Source organism: Sebastes fasciatus, chromosome 10, assembly GCF_043250625.1.
Source record: "Sebastes fasciatus isolate fSebFas1 chromosome 10, fSebFas1.pri, whole genome shotgun sequence".
In the NCBI taxonomy this organism is placed as follows: Eukaryota; Metazoa; Chordata; class Actinopteri; order Perciformes; family Sebastidae; genus Sebastes; species Sebastes fasciatus.
The window spans coordinates 27237695-27252517 of NC_133804.1; the positions used below are offsets into that span (position 1 = coordinate 27237695).

The 14823-nt window shown below is 39.3% G+C and overlaps 1 protein-coding gene across 4 annotated transcripts in view; it reads left to right on the forward strand.

Annotated features, from left to right (window-relative positions):
* The window catches only part of lingo2 (leucine rich repeat and Ig domain containing 2), a 247894-nt gene that overhangs the window by 137760 nt on the left and 95311 nt on the right, over positions 1-14823 (forward strand). For all 4 annotated transcript variants that reach the window (XM_074649223.1, XM_074649224.1, XM_074649221.1 and 1 more), the window contains one exon: positions 7552-7638. The gene's annotated coding sequence lies outside the window, so the exon portion shown is untranslated. The remainder of the gene's footprint in view (positions 1-7551; positions 7639-14823) is intronic.

Genomic DNA, 14823 nt, shown 5'->3' on the forward strand with positions numbered 1-14823 from the left:
GCAATAAACTGTAGCTTTAAAACATTACCTCTTACAGCTCCTCACTCCCTTGTAAAGTTTATGATGCTGGAATTTAATCTAGTCTCCCACAGTGAAAGTATCAGACAGATGCTCAAAATGCCATGAAAGATGCATATAAAGAGAGACACAAAGTGTGTCCGTCTATCAAAGTATGCAGCGGGAATTTAAATGTATTAAAATGACCTATAGCACAAAACGCTGCTCTTTATTTCTGCTGTGTGCTCCGGTGCTGTTAGCTTCTTTTCTGCCATTTCACCAGACAGATTTTTTTCTTTTTTTTTTTCCATCTCACCCTTTTAAAGATAACCCTTTGGAGTGACTTGCACGATGCCACCAGGGGGTGCAGGAGGAGACGGCAGAGCTTTCTAGTGTAATTAGAGTAGACGTGCTACATGTGTCTGTATGTGTTGCCGCATCTCATTAAGGCGAGGTATGGGCCACTGAGCCGGCTAAGAGGAACGGATAGGGAGCATGTGGTGGTTTAGTTTCCTTCACCACAAACGCAGCCTCTCTGCTCTTTCTCTTCCTCTCAGGAGTCACGCTGAGGCCCCCGGAGCCACGGCCAGTCAGAATGGTTCCACTTGATGCGAAGGCCCTTAAGGAGCCCGCTGTCAAAATGAACGCACACGGAGACACAAAATACAATCTACGTGTGTGCAAATGTACATAGCCTCATGACATCAAAACAGATGCACACACAGGATATGTACAAATGCACAAGGATGCAGCACTGTTATTACAATACATTGGAATTTTATGGAAGGAAATACATACAGATCATTCTGTGATGTGCTGGTGTCAATTTTAACAGTTTTTGCTATCAAAACTACATTGATTGTGTTACACGTTTCATTATTTACCTCTCTTTAGTTGCTTTACTTTGCTGGCAGTGCTGCTCTCTACGTAGGGGAAAAGCTACCTTTAATGGTTTCACCCACAAAGTGATGAAAATAGTCCTTTCAACACAAAAATACACACCATAAAATGGAAATACAATTGAGCAATTATCTTGACATTTGAGTTATGTAAATCCATTTGATACTCTTTTTTAAAATGATGCTTATATACTTTCCTGTAATTTTTATAGCTGCCAGTCATCAGATATCGCTTCAGCCTGAAGGCGTCTATGCTTTATTTTACATTCATAATCTTTTATAAAAGAGTCTATTTTATTAGTGCAAATGTAACTCATATCTTAGATTTCTAACACCTTGAATTGCTGCTTGTGTTGACACATTGCTGCAATTTGCGATGCCAGGTGGTAGATAACAGGCCCGTAAAAATCCCACAAATCCTTGAAACTACCCATCAAAGATTGATGTGAAGAGGTTTTACCCAGAGGGCAGTTTGTTTTTACAGAACATCCCGATAGGACTTGAAAGCTGCATCAGAGTTCTTGATCAGAACAGTTCATGTTAGTTAAAATAACATATATAAATTCACAACATACACACCTTCCAGCAAATAGATAATTGGAAAATTGAATGTAGGCAGGTCTCTTTGCAGTTTGGATGTTGTTATGGTGAAACAATGTGATGTTATTGCCTTTGGGTTACAGTTTGCTTTCATCCTTAAGAGTGTGTGTTGGAGCGTTCCACTCCCAGCAAGGGACAGAATAAAAAACAGTTTAAAACACAATGAAAAAAGACTGAAAATAACAAAAATTAATCCTTTAAGTCCATTAATTACACAAAATGTAATATGGAAGGTCAAACAAAGGGAAGGGAAGTCTGTAGTTCAAGGTCAACTCCAATAATCATAAATTGATGGATCATAATCTATATTGTTCACTGTTTTTAGCCAAGAGAGGGAACGAGAAAAGGGGAGACAGAAAGACTGTTACAGTAACTTACTGTATGTCAATGATTTTTAGAAACGGCAGTAACGCCATGCTACCTTTCCATCAATAAGAGATGGCTAGTCGTAGACATTGCTGATTGGTTATCGATTTTGCAAGACAACATTTGGGCTACCAATGGATGCAAAGATCCCCTGATCACATTGACTGTGTGGAGGGCTCATTGATTTCATGTTAGCAAAGGTACTTAGCTCCCAGTTAGCTTACAGCAAGACTCCAAAAATCCATCTTTTTACTCACGCCCTGTTGGTTTGAAAGGTGGATGCAAAAAGTAGGTAATTTCCTCCATTAGCAAAAAGCTTGCTTTCCATTTACAACATAATATAATGGTAACAAAACATTGGACGACAACACTAATTCAAGAAATGTATACTTTCTACTACTAATAAAAGCAACAAACAGGAACAGGACTTTTTCACCTTTGGGCTTGAAGAATATCTCACATCGTTTTAAGTTAAAGCACTGAAGTCAAAGTTAAGTTGAAAGTGATTCTGTCATGTGAACTTTAAAGTCATTAGATGTTAGACTACTGATTTCCCAGACTAGTCCCTGCTGCCACATTTAAGCTTTTGTCCACAGCCTCCGTCCTTTCCACACTTCCCATTCATTGTCTTTGTAAGCAGCCCTGCAATGCATTCTGGTAGCGTGGCGGCACGATTCGAGAGACGTGGCGTCATGTTGGCCGCTCCTCATTTGCATAAAGTTGAGGTCTAGGATCAAATCAGGGGTGCCAGGCGTGACCAGCCACTTCTAAACTCCCTAGAAACTCTTAAACTAAGCGTTGTCACTCCAAAATAAAGACAGATTCAGCAGCTGCATGGCTTATTTCTCGCATTAAATGTTTTCAGAATTACATTTCGGTGAACTATTTTCGTGATAAAAGAGAAGAGATTTTCAAAACGAGCCGCCAAGTTGATTCCGGCTGGGAGCAGCAGCCCCCGTTGGTTCAATCAGGTGCCTTGTGTCTAGTGGCAGACCATCAAGCGTCCAACGTCCTCGCTATAAAAACGCCCCTGTGGACATGTACCATAAGAGGTAGAATCATGGCGTAATGTAGTGTGAAACAGTATATATTATAGTCTTCAATAGCATATCTCTTCATTGTTTTTATCTTTATTGTCAGCTGATAATTGGCCGTCCTTTAACACTGAATACATATTAGCAAAAGAAAAAAAAGGTTATGTAACAAGAGGCCAATGGATTCATATCTTCATAAATAAACAGCACTTCAGTGGCAACATGTGAAAGCTTGTCTATGTGGATGAGTGGGAGTGATGGATGTAATTTAGTGGCTCACATTAACTTCCTGGAGGGCCTCACTCTCACATCTTCAATTCCCTTGCTTTTTTTTCTACCTTCACTGGAGCAGACCAACTTCTTAATTGGCATAATAACGTGATTAATTGCTTTCTTGTCATTGGGCCCACTGAGTTTTACACTGTAAAGAAGTATAAATCAGCCGTGTATTTACAAGCAATCAAATGCTCACGATCGAAAGGAACATATAAAACATGCCCAGCTGTGCAAAGTAATTGGTTCTGCTTTATTAGCTGTGTATCATTAGTTGGAAGGGAAGACATTTGGATCAGGAGGATGAGTTATTTTGGCATGTAGTTAGATTTTTCTAATTTTTCGGCTAAGCATTAAAATGAAAACATCCTACAAAGTGCAGTAAACATGACATTGTTTGGGACTGTATTTTTCTTTTTTGCTGCAGTGATATTTCCATCTGTCTGATGGAATTTGAAAGTCCTGTATTGCCCTCTCTAGTGCAAACATACCAGGCAAGATTGAGATTCAGATTCCCCACATAGGTTAACAAGTGTTAATCTGTTTCAGCTAAACAGACACCACTGAAAAGTATATAAAACATACATTGACATTGCCGAGTTCATTCAAGATGGTGGCTTTTAGGGCTGGGTATCGCTACCAAAATAACCCAATACCAAGTAGTATTGAAACTTCTCCAGTCAAGCGATGCCTGAATTTTATCCTCTTTGTGCCCAGATGTAGAACATGTGGACTGTTTGTATGGTTTTGCTCAAAGCCAATCACTGCAAGCGTTCTTCGATTTAATGCAACGTGTGATTGGCCCACTACCGCAGCAGCTACAACCCACACAATCAGGATTGCCTGCCAGAACACGGGAGCCGCGGCCATCAGCCAGCTAACAGTGCTAGCATCGCAGGGTGGTCATTATGCATCCGCGACTGCGCAGTACCGCCACCTGGCATCACTTTAAGGGTTCTGGTATTGGTGCTGTAATCGTAATTTTTTAAACGATACACGCACATGACTCTACTTTTGAATATGACCATCAAGTGACACAGGCATCGCATCTCAATTAGAAATATGTGTGGAATGATATAAAACCACATACTACAGTAAAACGAAATCATGATTTTTAAACATGATGATTATAAAACTAAAATTGCATTTTATGATGAGGATACTTCTGACCTATGAGATCCTACACTCTAATTTTTGCTCTCCACAAATGAATCCTGCTGCTGATGAAAACCTTTTTATCTTTTCTCTCTTTTAGCTGATCAGTGAAATGGGAAGAGAAGAAAAAAAAAGCCCACACCATTCCCCAATCTGTCCCTCACCATACTACAAAATAAAGCACCAATTATCTGGGTTTGGGTTGTGGTAGTTAAGAACAAATGCTGATGAAGCTCTGATGTCTATAACAGCATCCAGGTGCTCTTGCATATTAAGACACTTTATGGTCACATAATTAAGGAGAGACGCTATTGTCTTGATTGGTGTGCATCTTGATTCCAGGTGGCAAATAGCGTGCTAATGTATCCTTACAATGCAAGGCCGAGCGCATGGCAGACAGGGGAATTGGTTGTGGTTTTTCGGAGACAGATTGTCAATGAAAGGTTATTAAATCACATCATGTGCAATGATATACTGTAGTTCAATCTGAACCAGGATCAACTTTATTTTCTAAGCACAATAAATACACAGTATTTTCCGTGATAGTACTAGAGATGATGAAACAGTGCATTCTTGTACATGTTGGTTTTGAACAAAGGGACCTCACACAGTGCAAGAAGACAGTGAAGGTCTCCATAAGTATCTAACTATAAAGCAACAAATCTCTGTCTGTCTGTCCTGTGTTATTTGCATATCTCAAGAACCACTCATCAGATCTACTTCACACTTGGCAGGTGTCAGGACCCAAGGGAGTTTATTGTCGAATGTGATGCAATTTGGCCAGATGTTGGCGCTATGACAATAAACTTTACGTTTTGGCCTGTAACTTTTGAACCACAAGGCTCAGAAACAAAATTATTTCTCCCCTGGAAATGTGTAGATATGATGTCTGAGGGACCTTGACAAATTTGGTGTCATTTGGCCAATAGATGGCACTGTAGCAGGATCATCTAGCTATGAAAGGAAGAATTCTCTGTTTGTCTGTGCACGCTTGTATGACTGTCCTTCGCATACCTCGAGAACCGTTCATCCAAACAACTTCACACTCAGCGGGTACAAGCAGCAATCCCAAGGTTCTCGACAACACTGCAAGCAGAACTTCTGGGGGCCAAGCAATTGGTCATTCCAGACAGGCATGCACTCCGAATGGGAATTGCACTCCGAATGGGCACTGCACTAGTATTATGTAACAAGACTAAGAGTCTACAACCATGCCGAATGCCAGCAAGCTTTGTGACCTGATGATGACACTAGATGAAAAAGTCAGGGGATCACCAAAGTTTTTCCAATGCATCCTATATGGGACTTTAATGTTTTTACCCAATTTTATGGCAATCCTTCCAGTAGTGGTTGAGAAATTTCATTCAGAGCCGAAGAAGTCAACCTTTTGGTGGCGCTAAAAAAAAACTCAGAAGGATACATCGTCTAGGTATCTAACTAGCAGCTGTTGAGATAATTCACTTTGACCTTATGGTGGCGTGAGATGAAAGGTCAGGGTGTCATCAAATCATTTGGATTCAGACTCTGGGGACAATGAATGCCTGTACACAATTCCATGGCAATCCATCCAAAAGTTGACATTGCCATGCGCTATCTGGTAACGCTAGCATGGCTAAAGATCAGTGTCAAGATTGAGTACCTTTGTAGTAGGGGTGTAAAGATCCATCGATCTGGATCGGTATATCTATAAATGATCAACGATCCAATATCATTGATGCAAAGTGAAAACATTGATACATATCTTTAAGATACGGCTTTAATTTGAAATTCCCATGGCACATCTGTGTCACGATTTCCATCCAAACTCTCCTCCTTCCTACAGAACAAACCTTTTGTGCGTTTATATAAACATAACTGATTTTGTTAAGATGGCAATCTCAAAGATTTTCATTTACATAAATGTCTGTAAAGTCATTATCTATCGTCCAAGGAGGTAACACAATGGTGAGTGAGCCGATGACCCACTGATGAAAGTATTGCAGTATTTATATATTTTCAGTATTACGAGCTGGGTGTCTGTGGTGACAATCCCAGAAAGAGAATGCTGTATTACAGTTTTTCTCCATCGTATTCACACAAAAAATAGAACTATGCACAATTCTGAAAACTCAAAGCTCATGTTTCATCAAAAAGACTCCAGACTGCTAAACTCTAAGTACCAATCCATTGTTTTCACTCAAATAGAAATTGTAAATCAACCAGGACTGAAATTGCCTCTTTAAATAGGCAAATGATATTGTCTCATATCGACCGCAGGCCCCTGAATTGAATCAAATCAAATCATATTGTTGTCCAAAGAATCAATATAATATCGTATCGAGATGAAACTTGTGATTTACACCCTACTTTTTAGTATGGATCATGTGTGTCTAATATTGTCACATCAAGATTATTGTGAGAACTACATGATGAGCATTTGACTCATCTGTAATATAAAGGGCAAACAAAAATAGCATTATTATAAATTCAGCAAAATCACCGTTCCCAGTCCAATCAATATTCTGTGGCCATCGTGAGGATCTGGGTTCAGGCTTAACGAGGAGATCCAACAGATGAATGATCAAAAAAACAGGACAACTGTTGTCCTTGAACTGTTAATGGCGTACTAATAGCGCCCAGTGTCAAGAATGATTTTAACAAGAGTGTCCTGAGTCAAACTCTTATTTTAATCTCCCTGCCTTTGGACTTGGAGGAGATAACTGTCTCCTCTTTCTCTCTCTATCGCGCTCTCTCATCGTCACATTACCAACTCAGGCACGCCTTTTGCATAATCACCATCCTCTGTGTTTCCTCCTGCAGTCTGGATAAGGGGACTCATTATAGTAGAGAGGGTAGCAGGCAGGGCCAGTGTGCATTGCGTAGGTCACTCTGTTTGCCAGGGATTCAAAAAGATCATGAATTTCCGCTAAAAAGAAATCTAACAATGGACTCTGCACAATACTGACACTGTAAGCTTTGCTTATGTTAAAATAAAATAGAATAGATGTAATCATGCGATTTACTTCATGTGGTTTGAAAACTCAGCATACTGCAGAGCTTTTGCTGATGTGTAGTCACTGTTTCGATCGATCGATTCCTTGTCTCTTCGATGTCCTTCTAATTTCCAAGCATTGTATTTTCAAGACATTTGAAATTGTGATCTTTATGCATTGATTCTCGTTGTGGCTTTTAAGCTTATCCATAATTTATCTTTTTACTTCTGCTTCTTCCCTCTCCTCTCCTTCTAGACAAAAGACCGAAAATAGGGACGACCACAGCAAAAGAAGCGAAAAAAGAATAGGCCATGGCTGAGGGGATGATTGCTTCTCAAAGTGGTAAGCAGCAGACATTTACAGTCTCTTAGCTGTTTTGTTCCAGAGACTTGTGTGTTCATTTTGGACGATTTCATTACTTTTGCGTCAGTCCTGGTGCCTTCATGGTGGAGAGAAATGGACAAATAACATGAGCGTAAGAAAAGCCCTCCCTGTGGTCTCTGTTTGGTCGGGGTGACACGATTATGTTACTCGCTACCTGCAACCATATTGAACTTCAGTGTGTGGCTCTCATACAACCATTTCTGCCTCTTTTTTTTAATTCCTTTAGCACATTTTTCTTTCTTAATTTATGGTCAGTATAGACAGTGAGAAAATATGACTTTATTAACCAGAGTCCCCCAAACAAGGACCTTTTTTGAACACATAATAATGTGTTACTTCATAAGTCGATTGAATTTATTGTAAAGGTCCTTTTGTCAAATTGTCCTTTGTTGGACAGTTTTTATTAAGATATACTCCTTTAGCTCTGTGACACTGAACCTGTTCAAGTCTTCATTGGCTTTATAAACTCCTGATTTGCAGTGTTGAGTCAGTGTCCCCTGTTGCAGCCTCTCTGACACACAAATCATTGCTGAATAATGCCTTGACTCCTCATCAGCTCAGCCAGAAGGAGGTCAAAATAGCAGCAGCACGTATGCCATCTAAGGAAAAAGGGGTTCTCATTGTCACCTTGGATTTTCTGTCGCACCAGGAGCATCCTTTAAATTTACAATGAGTCCCTGAACTCTTAACAGCTTCTAAAGAAAGCACCTATGATCCATAATTCATTTAAGATTATGGATTGCAAAATACAGCAAGTACTGGGTGTTTCTCTTCATGTGTTGCTTTCAGACTATAATAGGAAGTCTGAAGTAATCTCTGATTATTATATACTTATTCACATGTAACAGATAAATGAGTTTGGCATTTGTCCTGCAAGTTAAACAGACATTTAGTCACATTTTTCTTGAAACAGATATGACGTCACGTTACTCAATAAAAGTGGTAACTTTCTTCTACCTCCATATAGACTCAAATGAAGCGATTATAGAGATGCAGGCATTAAAAATGGATTCAAATTTTTTTAAATTGCAATAATGTGAATAATTTTTTTTCCCACCCCTACTGTATGTTATTAGCATTTTAAGATAATGTATGGGTGACGTGGTAGGAATACGTATATGATCTGCGTGCCAATGCAGTACGATGAATTCTAAGTTTAATACGTAAGTGTATAAAACTTGACATCACCTGCTCTTTTCATAAAATAACCTGACCCTGTGAATCCAAGTGAAAGCTGATCCCTCATTAATTTCCCTTCTTAATGCCTCTTCAAATATCAAGGGATAAGGAATAGCGGTTGACGGGAGGAAGCCATTACCGATACATTTTAAATCCTGATAACATTAGGACATGAATTCTGCAAAGGTGGTTGCAACTGAATATTCTGGGAGAGTTTTTCTCTGCAGACCTACAGAACAATGTACGCACGCACTAAAGATGGTTTGGTTGTTACTGCCAGACAGAGACATGCTGGAACTGTTGTAATGCAGTAACTTAGTTTGGCAGTATATACTGACTGGGGATATCAATGCTGTTAAATGCATGAAGCGCAGTTGTTGCCAGTCTTATATGTCAAATATAATCTAATTAAAACCGTCTTGATGTGCATTACGCTGTCAAACAGCAAATAACAGTGCATTCCCGTCAGGCATGTTTGTTTTGCCAGCCATGTTGAGTGCAGATCCATCATTTCTTACGCCAATTCCAGTATGCACGCAACAAAAAAGATCATCTTGACAAGAGTTTTAATTTACAAGTCAAACTCCAGTTGACGCCATCTGTCAGTATAGCCAAGCTTTTGTCAGATTTTAGATTGCATGTGCGAGTATCTAAATCAGCAAGTGTTTGTATGTACGTGCGGGCGTCTGTCGGGAGAGCACACACGCTTGTGTGTACGTTTGTGCGCCCCAAACTTGAGTGTGTACGCATGACTGTGTCGGCAAGTGCGTCTGCATCTGTGTTTGTGGGAGAGAAAGAGATAGGAAAGCAACAGAGGTGATGTTGTGTGAAGAGACGGAAAGAGACGGGAGGCTGCAGACAGATAGTGTCGTTCCCTCAGTATCACCATTAAATCTTAATCTCCTGGCCCCTCATGGGAGGAGCCAGCCGAGCATGGGATTGTGTTTTGCATCTAAATCAAGATGTCGTGTTCCTTCCTAGGGGGCTTTATTGAGACAAAGTTTGATGTGTCTGTTCTCAACTTCACATACGTCTGGATGCACAGGCTGATCATCCAGCTGCTGTTGTTCTACTAAAGTCTTGTTAAATTCAATTGCCTCGTAAACTGTAACATCTCTAATCAATTCAAAAGAAAGGGGGGAGGGGGGAACAAAAGTCCTAAGGGAGAGTACAGTAGTAAAGTTATTAACCACTGTATGGAAGTTTCAGCAGCTTGCATCATAGAGGGCTGAGTTTTCATTACAGCTAATAACACCAGCTAAAACCAGAGGTTGTAATTACATATGAAGAATTTCCTTTTTTTCCCCTTATTCTCACTGATTTACAGTATCACTGTCTTTGCTTGGTGATCAGTGGCTACAATCTATTAAAGTCAAGCAAATATAGGTTCTTGGACTAATATTTTCTTTTATAAAACTGTAATAAAAACCCTGTTTGATCAGTTCTGCATTCATGACAGGATAACATTTCGATGACTTGAAGCGGTGGGGCATTTTTGCAAGATACCCAAAAAAAACTACAAAAAGTATCATACTGGTAATGATCCTACAAATTACAAAAAATTGGTCGAAAATCCACTTTTGCTATCAGAGAACTTTTAATAGGGAAGGGCACTGCCTTTAAACTGCCCTGAAGACGAGATTAACAATATCTGAACGGAGTGCACATCACTGAGTAATTGGAAAAATAAAAGTCTAGAGTAAAATGAAGTTTGGCACTGAGTAGATAAGTTATTATAGTTCTAAAGGGTGTTTAAACACTTTCATTTAAGGAGTAGTCTGCACTCACTATAAGGAGAACAAACATCAGTCATTGTTCAGGCTGTTCTCATACACTGTTTGTAGCTAGACCTTTGAAAGTAAAGCATTGTAATCCGTATATATCCCACACAATTTGTATTTAATCCACGTAATTGTAAACCAGGAAGTATAAAGAGCGACAAACAGCACTTAGGAAGGAGGTTGGGTGGATGGGTGAGTCTCAAAACACCGGACTTTCGCCCAGGAGATCGCTGTTCGTACCCCGTGTGAAACCAGAAGTCAACGTGGATGTATCGATCATGTAACTTCCGTACTTAAGTTACGCCACTTTCGGAGTTATTTTAACCCAAACCACCATCTTTACCTAAACCTAACTAAGTATCTTTGTTGCCTAGACCTAACCAAGTGATTTCCTGGAAGATTATTTTGAAAAGACTGTATGCATGTAACGAGTGGAAATTGAAACGTGCTACATGTGTTGCTGGACATTCGTAGGAAAATGCACTAAAAATTAAGATCAACTGCTCGTAAGATATCCTATGAACCGTTATGAGGATACGTTGCATGTTTTGAAAATGCTGTTAATTAAGATTTTAAGTAACCTGGACCAGTGTTATACAGTAATGTTCTAGTGATGCCGCTTAAGGCTAAAGCTGTACTGGCAAGCTCCCGTACAGGATTTAATGTGTTTGTACTGTATGTAACACATTCATCCTCCTGTGAACATTCCCCCAGGTAGCTGATTGTGATTAATTTACTCAATACAGTACATCAGCCAAGGCATGTTGCATTCCAATGGCATCATTGTGTTTTGACCTTAACATTCCTCATGTTCCACCTTCTTAAATCACTCCTTTCTCCGGCATTATTATCTGTTTGTTATTTCTTGCAAATGTTGAGTTTCTTAGAGAAAGTAGTGATCAAAAGTAAACACACCAGCTGGCCCTTATCGCAACGAGGTGTGCTGCTTTCCACATGCTCTCGCAGCAGGAAATGGCCCCGTACTTCAGCACCACTTTCCCATCTTATCAGTGGGGAGAAGAGGTAGAGCAGTACGTGGGGCACGTTGCATTTCACAATGCCTCGGGGGTTACCCCTCAAACCTGCCACATTTTATTCCCTGTGAAAAACAGTGACAGAGCTTTTAATTATGGTTAAGGCAAAAATCTGTGTGTTTATGCAGAGGGATTAGAGATTCTGGTGCTGACATTTGCGGATAGGAATTTTTTTTTGTTTTTGTATTTGTTGTTGTTTTTTCTCCAATGAAGTGCTACATTTTCCCCCAACATCAATTGGATACGGTATTATTAGATCTGGCTGCACACTTTGAGATATGAAAGGGAAAAATAATCTCTCTGAAAGAGGTAGGCTCTGACAGCACACTGAGGCGTAATGGAAAACCTGGCTGCTGTTTCAAAGGGAGAACACAGTAAGAAGACTGGTTTGGAGAGGGAAGCCTGCTCACTGCAGATAGAAGACAGGGATAAACCTGCAATGATGCTCAATTCACTGCACTCTACCTAGTTCTGATTTATTATGGATATGCTGGTTTTTTTTCCATACAGCTCCTGTTTTGTAGCTTGAAGGCAAAGGCACCCTCTTGATTCTAGGATGAATGCAATTTAGTGAAGGATGCAGGGGAGATGGTTTATAGGAACGAAAAGAAATGCATATGTGCTGTCTTAGAACTAAGTGTTTTATTTCATAGTGATTGCTGTGAAATGTCAGAAATCCCGTCTCTGTGTACATATTCAGCTTTTTATTTCTCCATAATGAGGTGGACAGTTGGTCTACCAGACATGGATGCTTTCTTTTTTACAAATTGTAGTAAGACACAATCATGGGAATGGAAAACACATAGCATTCATCTTGTCTATTATAATTTCTGTGCTGCCCACATGCCTCATTATTCTTGGTAATAGAGTCACTTCTCCACCAAGTTTATTGATTCATCATTATTTTCTCAACTCATCATTTGAAGTCTGGCAATCGCCAAATGATGCTGTATTTTTGTTGTGTGGAACTGCATGGTTATTATAAGTTCTACCTAGTATTTTGTGATTTAAACTTATGAATAATTTTGGGAGTAGACACAGAATAACATGAATACTGTAACAAACGTACCAGAGGACGGGTTGCTATGACAGTAGATGTCTTCACTTGCTACAAAAGGGTCGAACTTACTATGAACTCTGAATAACTGTTTACTACATTTTAACATTCTTTAAAGTGGCAAAATTCAATATGCTGGAAACCATTACTGCTAAAGTAACTGGAAGACTGCAACAGTTAATAGTAAATAAGTAACTAAAGATGTATTCATGTATATAGGGATGTCACGAGAGCCGATTCTTTGGTACCAGGTCGATGTCAATATTCTGAAAACGTGATGGTACTCGTTTTTCCGGCCAGGCTTGAGACTAGCTGCGTCCTGTTGCCCCGGGGAATATAATGTATTTGGGACACAACTCACTATTGACGCACTGAATTTTTGCCCTGATAATGCTACATTGTGAACAGCAAATCCGTGTTAAAATAAGCGGTATGAGAGCTAGTTAACGTTAGTTGTTAGCTCCGTGCAGGACTGTGCTGCTTACCGGCTGCTAACAGCATTATGATGTGTTCAGGCTCTATTTAGTAAAAATTAGTATTGGGTGTAAAGGTAAATTATAATGTTATCATGATGTGTTCAAATGTAATCTTGTAAAATGTAATTATTGTTTTACTTTTGTTTTTTATGGTGATATTGAATTGGCATTAAAAATTGTGGAATTTCACTGGTATTGGTATCGACTACTACATTTCTATACTTCTACTCCACTACATTTCAGAGGGAAATACTGTACTTTATTACTCCACTACATTTATCTAACGGTTTTTGTAACTAGTAACTTTACAGATTAAGATTTTACAAACAAAACAATCATTTTGTAAAATTTGATAATGTGCTACAGATTGAACTATCCAACAGCACATTAAATAGTTAACATGTGCTTTAACTCCACCAGCTGTCACATTAAAATGCTGCTTACATGTTAAAGCAACATTAATATTATTCCAATAATATGATATATAATCATATAAACTCTCTGAAAGGGACAAGTCTCCACAACAAGTACTTTTGATGTTAATACTTTTGTACTTTTACTCAAGTAAGATTTTGAATGCAGGACTTTTACTTGTAACAGAGTATTTCTACACTGTGGTATAATGATTTTTACTTAAGTAAAATATCTGAGTACTTCTTCCACCACTGACAGTAAAAACTAGCAGGATAGTAAATAAACATAATAATAAAGTATAAAAGATAATAACAAGTAACTATATTGATTGCTCCAAGAGTTTCATAGTATAATGTAAAGCTAGGTTTCATTCTGAAGTGCATTTCATCTCCCCTTCACAAAATGGAAACCCATCACCCTTAGTTATGACGAGGCTCACTTTACAGTGTTTTCTCGGTTCTCTTCGGGCTGCCTCAGGTGTTCAGGAGTTCTCCCGGTGCCCTATTATCAATTAATTCGGTGCCACCAGTATTTTTAGAGCAGGTGACACATCTTTCAGAGGGTGGATTTGCCATCTTTGAAAGGAACTCGTCATCTCTTATTGTTTAGTATGGCTAACCTTCCATTATCCACTGACACTGTCCTCAAAATGCTATTATGGGCTGATTAGGGAAATGCCAGCAGTGATCGGAATTTTTGGCCTTGATTAGAGAATATTCACCCCTTTTGTTACTGTCAAGAATGATCAAGAGGAGACAAGGTTGGCTAAGTGAGTGAACGTGACTGGGAGCGCCATCATCATCATCTCTGTAACACCGCGGCTCTCATCTCTGAGAGAACATATTAACATGCTGGCGCGCTGTCATCCCCGGTGCCCTACTTAGACCAGATGGGCCTCATTCAGGTCTTTCACAAAAACAACGGCGTGAAGGGATCTTAGATGTCAGTCTCAATATCACCAAAGCCATAATTAAGAATGAGCTAGCAGAAGGACATGTACCTTTGTGTCCCGGTTAGATGGATTGTCTCGTATCAGGAAGATCACAGGTTGAATTACCAAAACCTCTAAGCACCAAAAGGACATGCTGAAAGTCAGATTTTTATTTTTAGTGTTTCATTTTACTAACAGGAGTCATTGCATTATATAAAATGAGCATGACGTCTTCGAATGCAAAGAGCATGAATTATGCAAATAAAGTCAA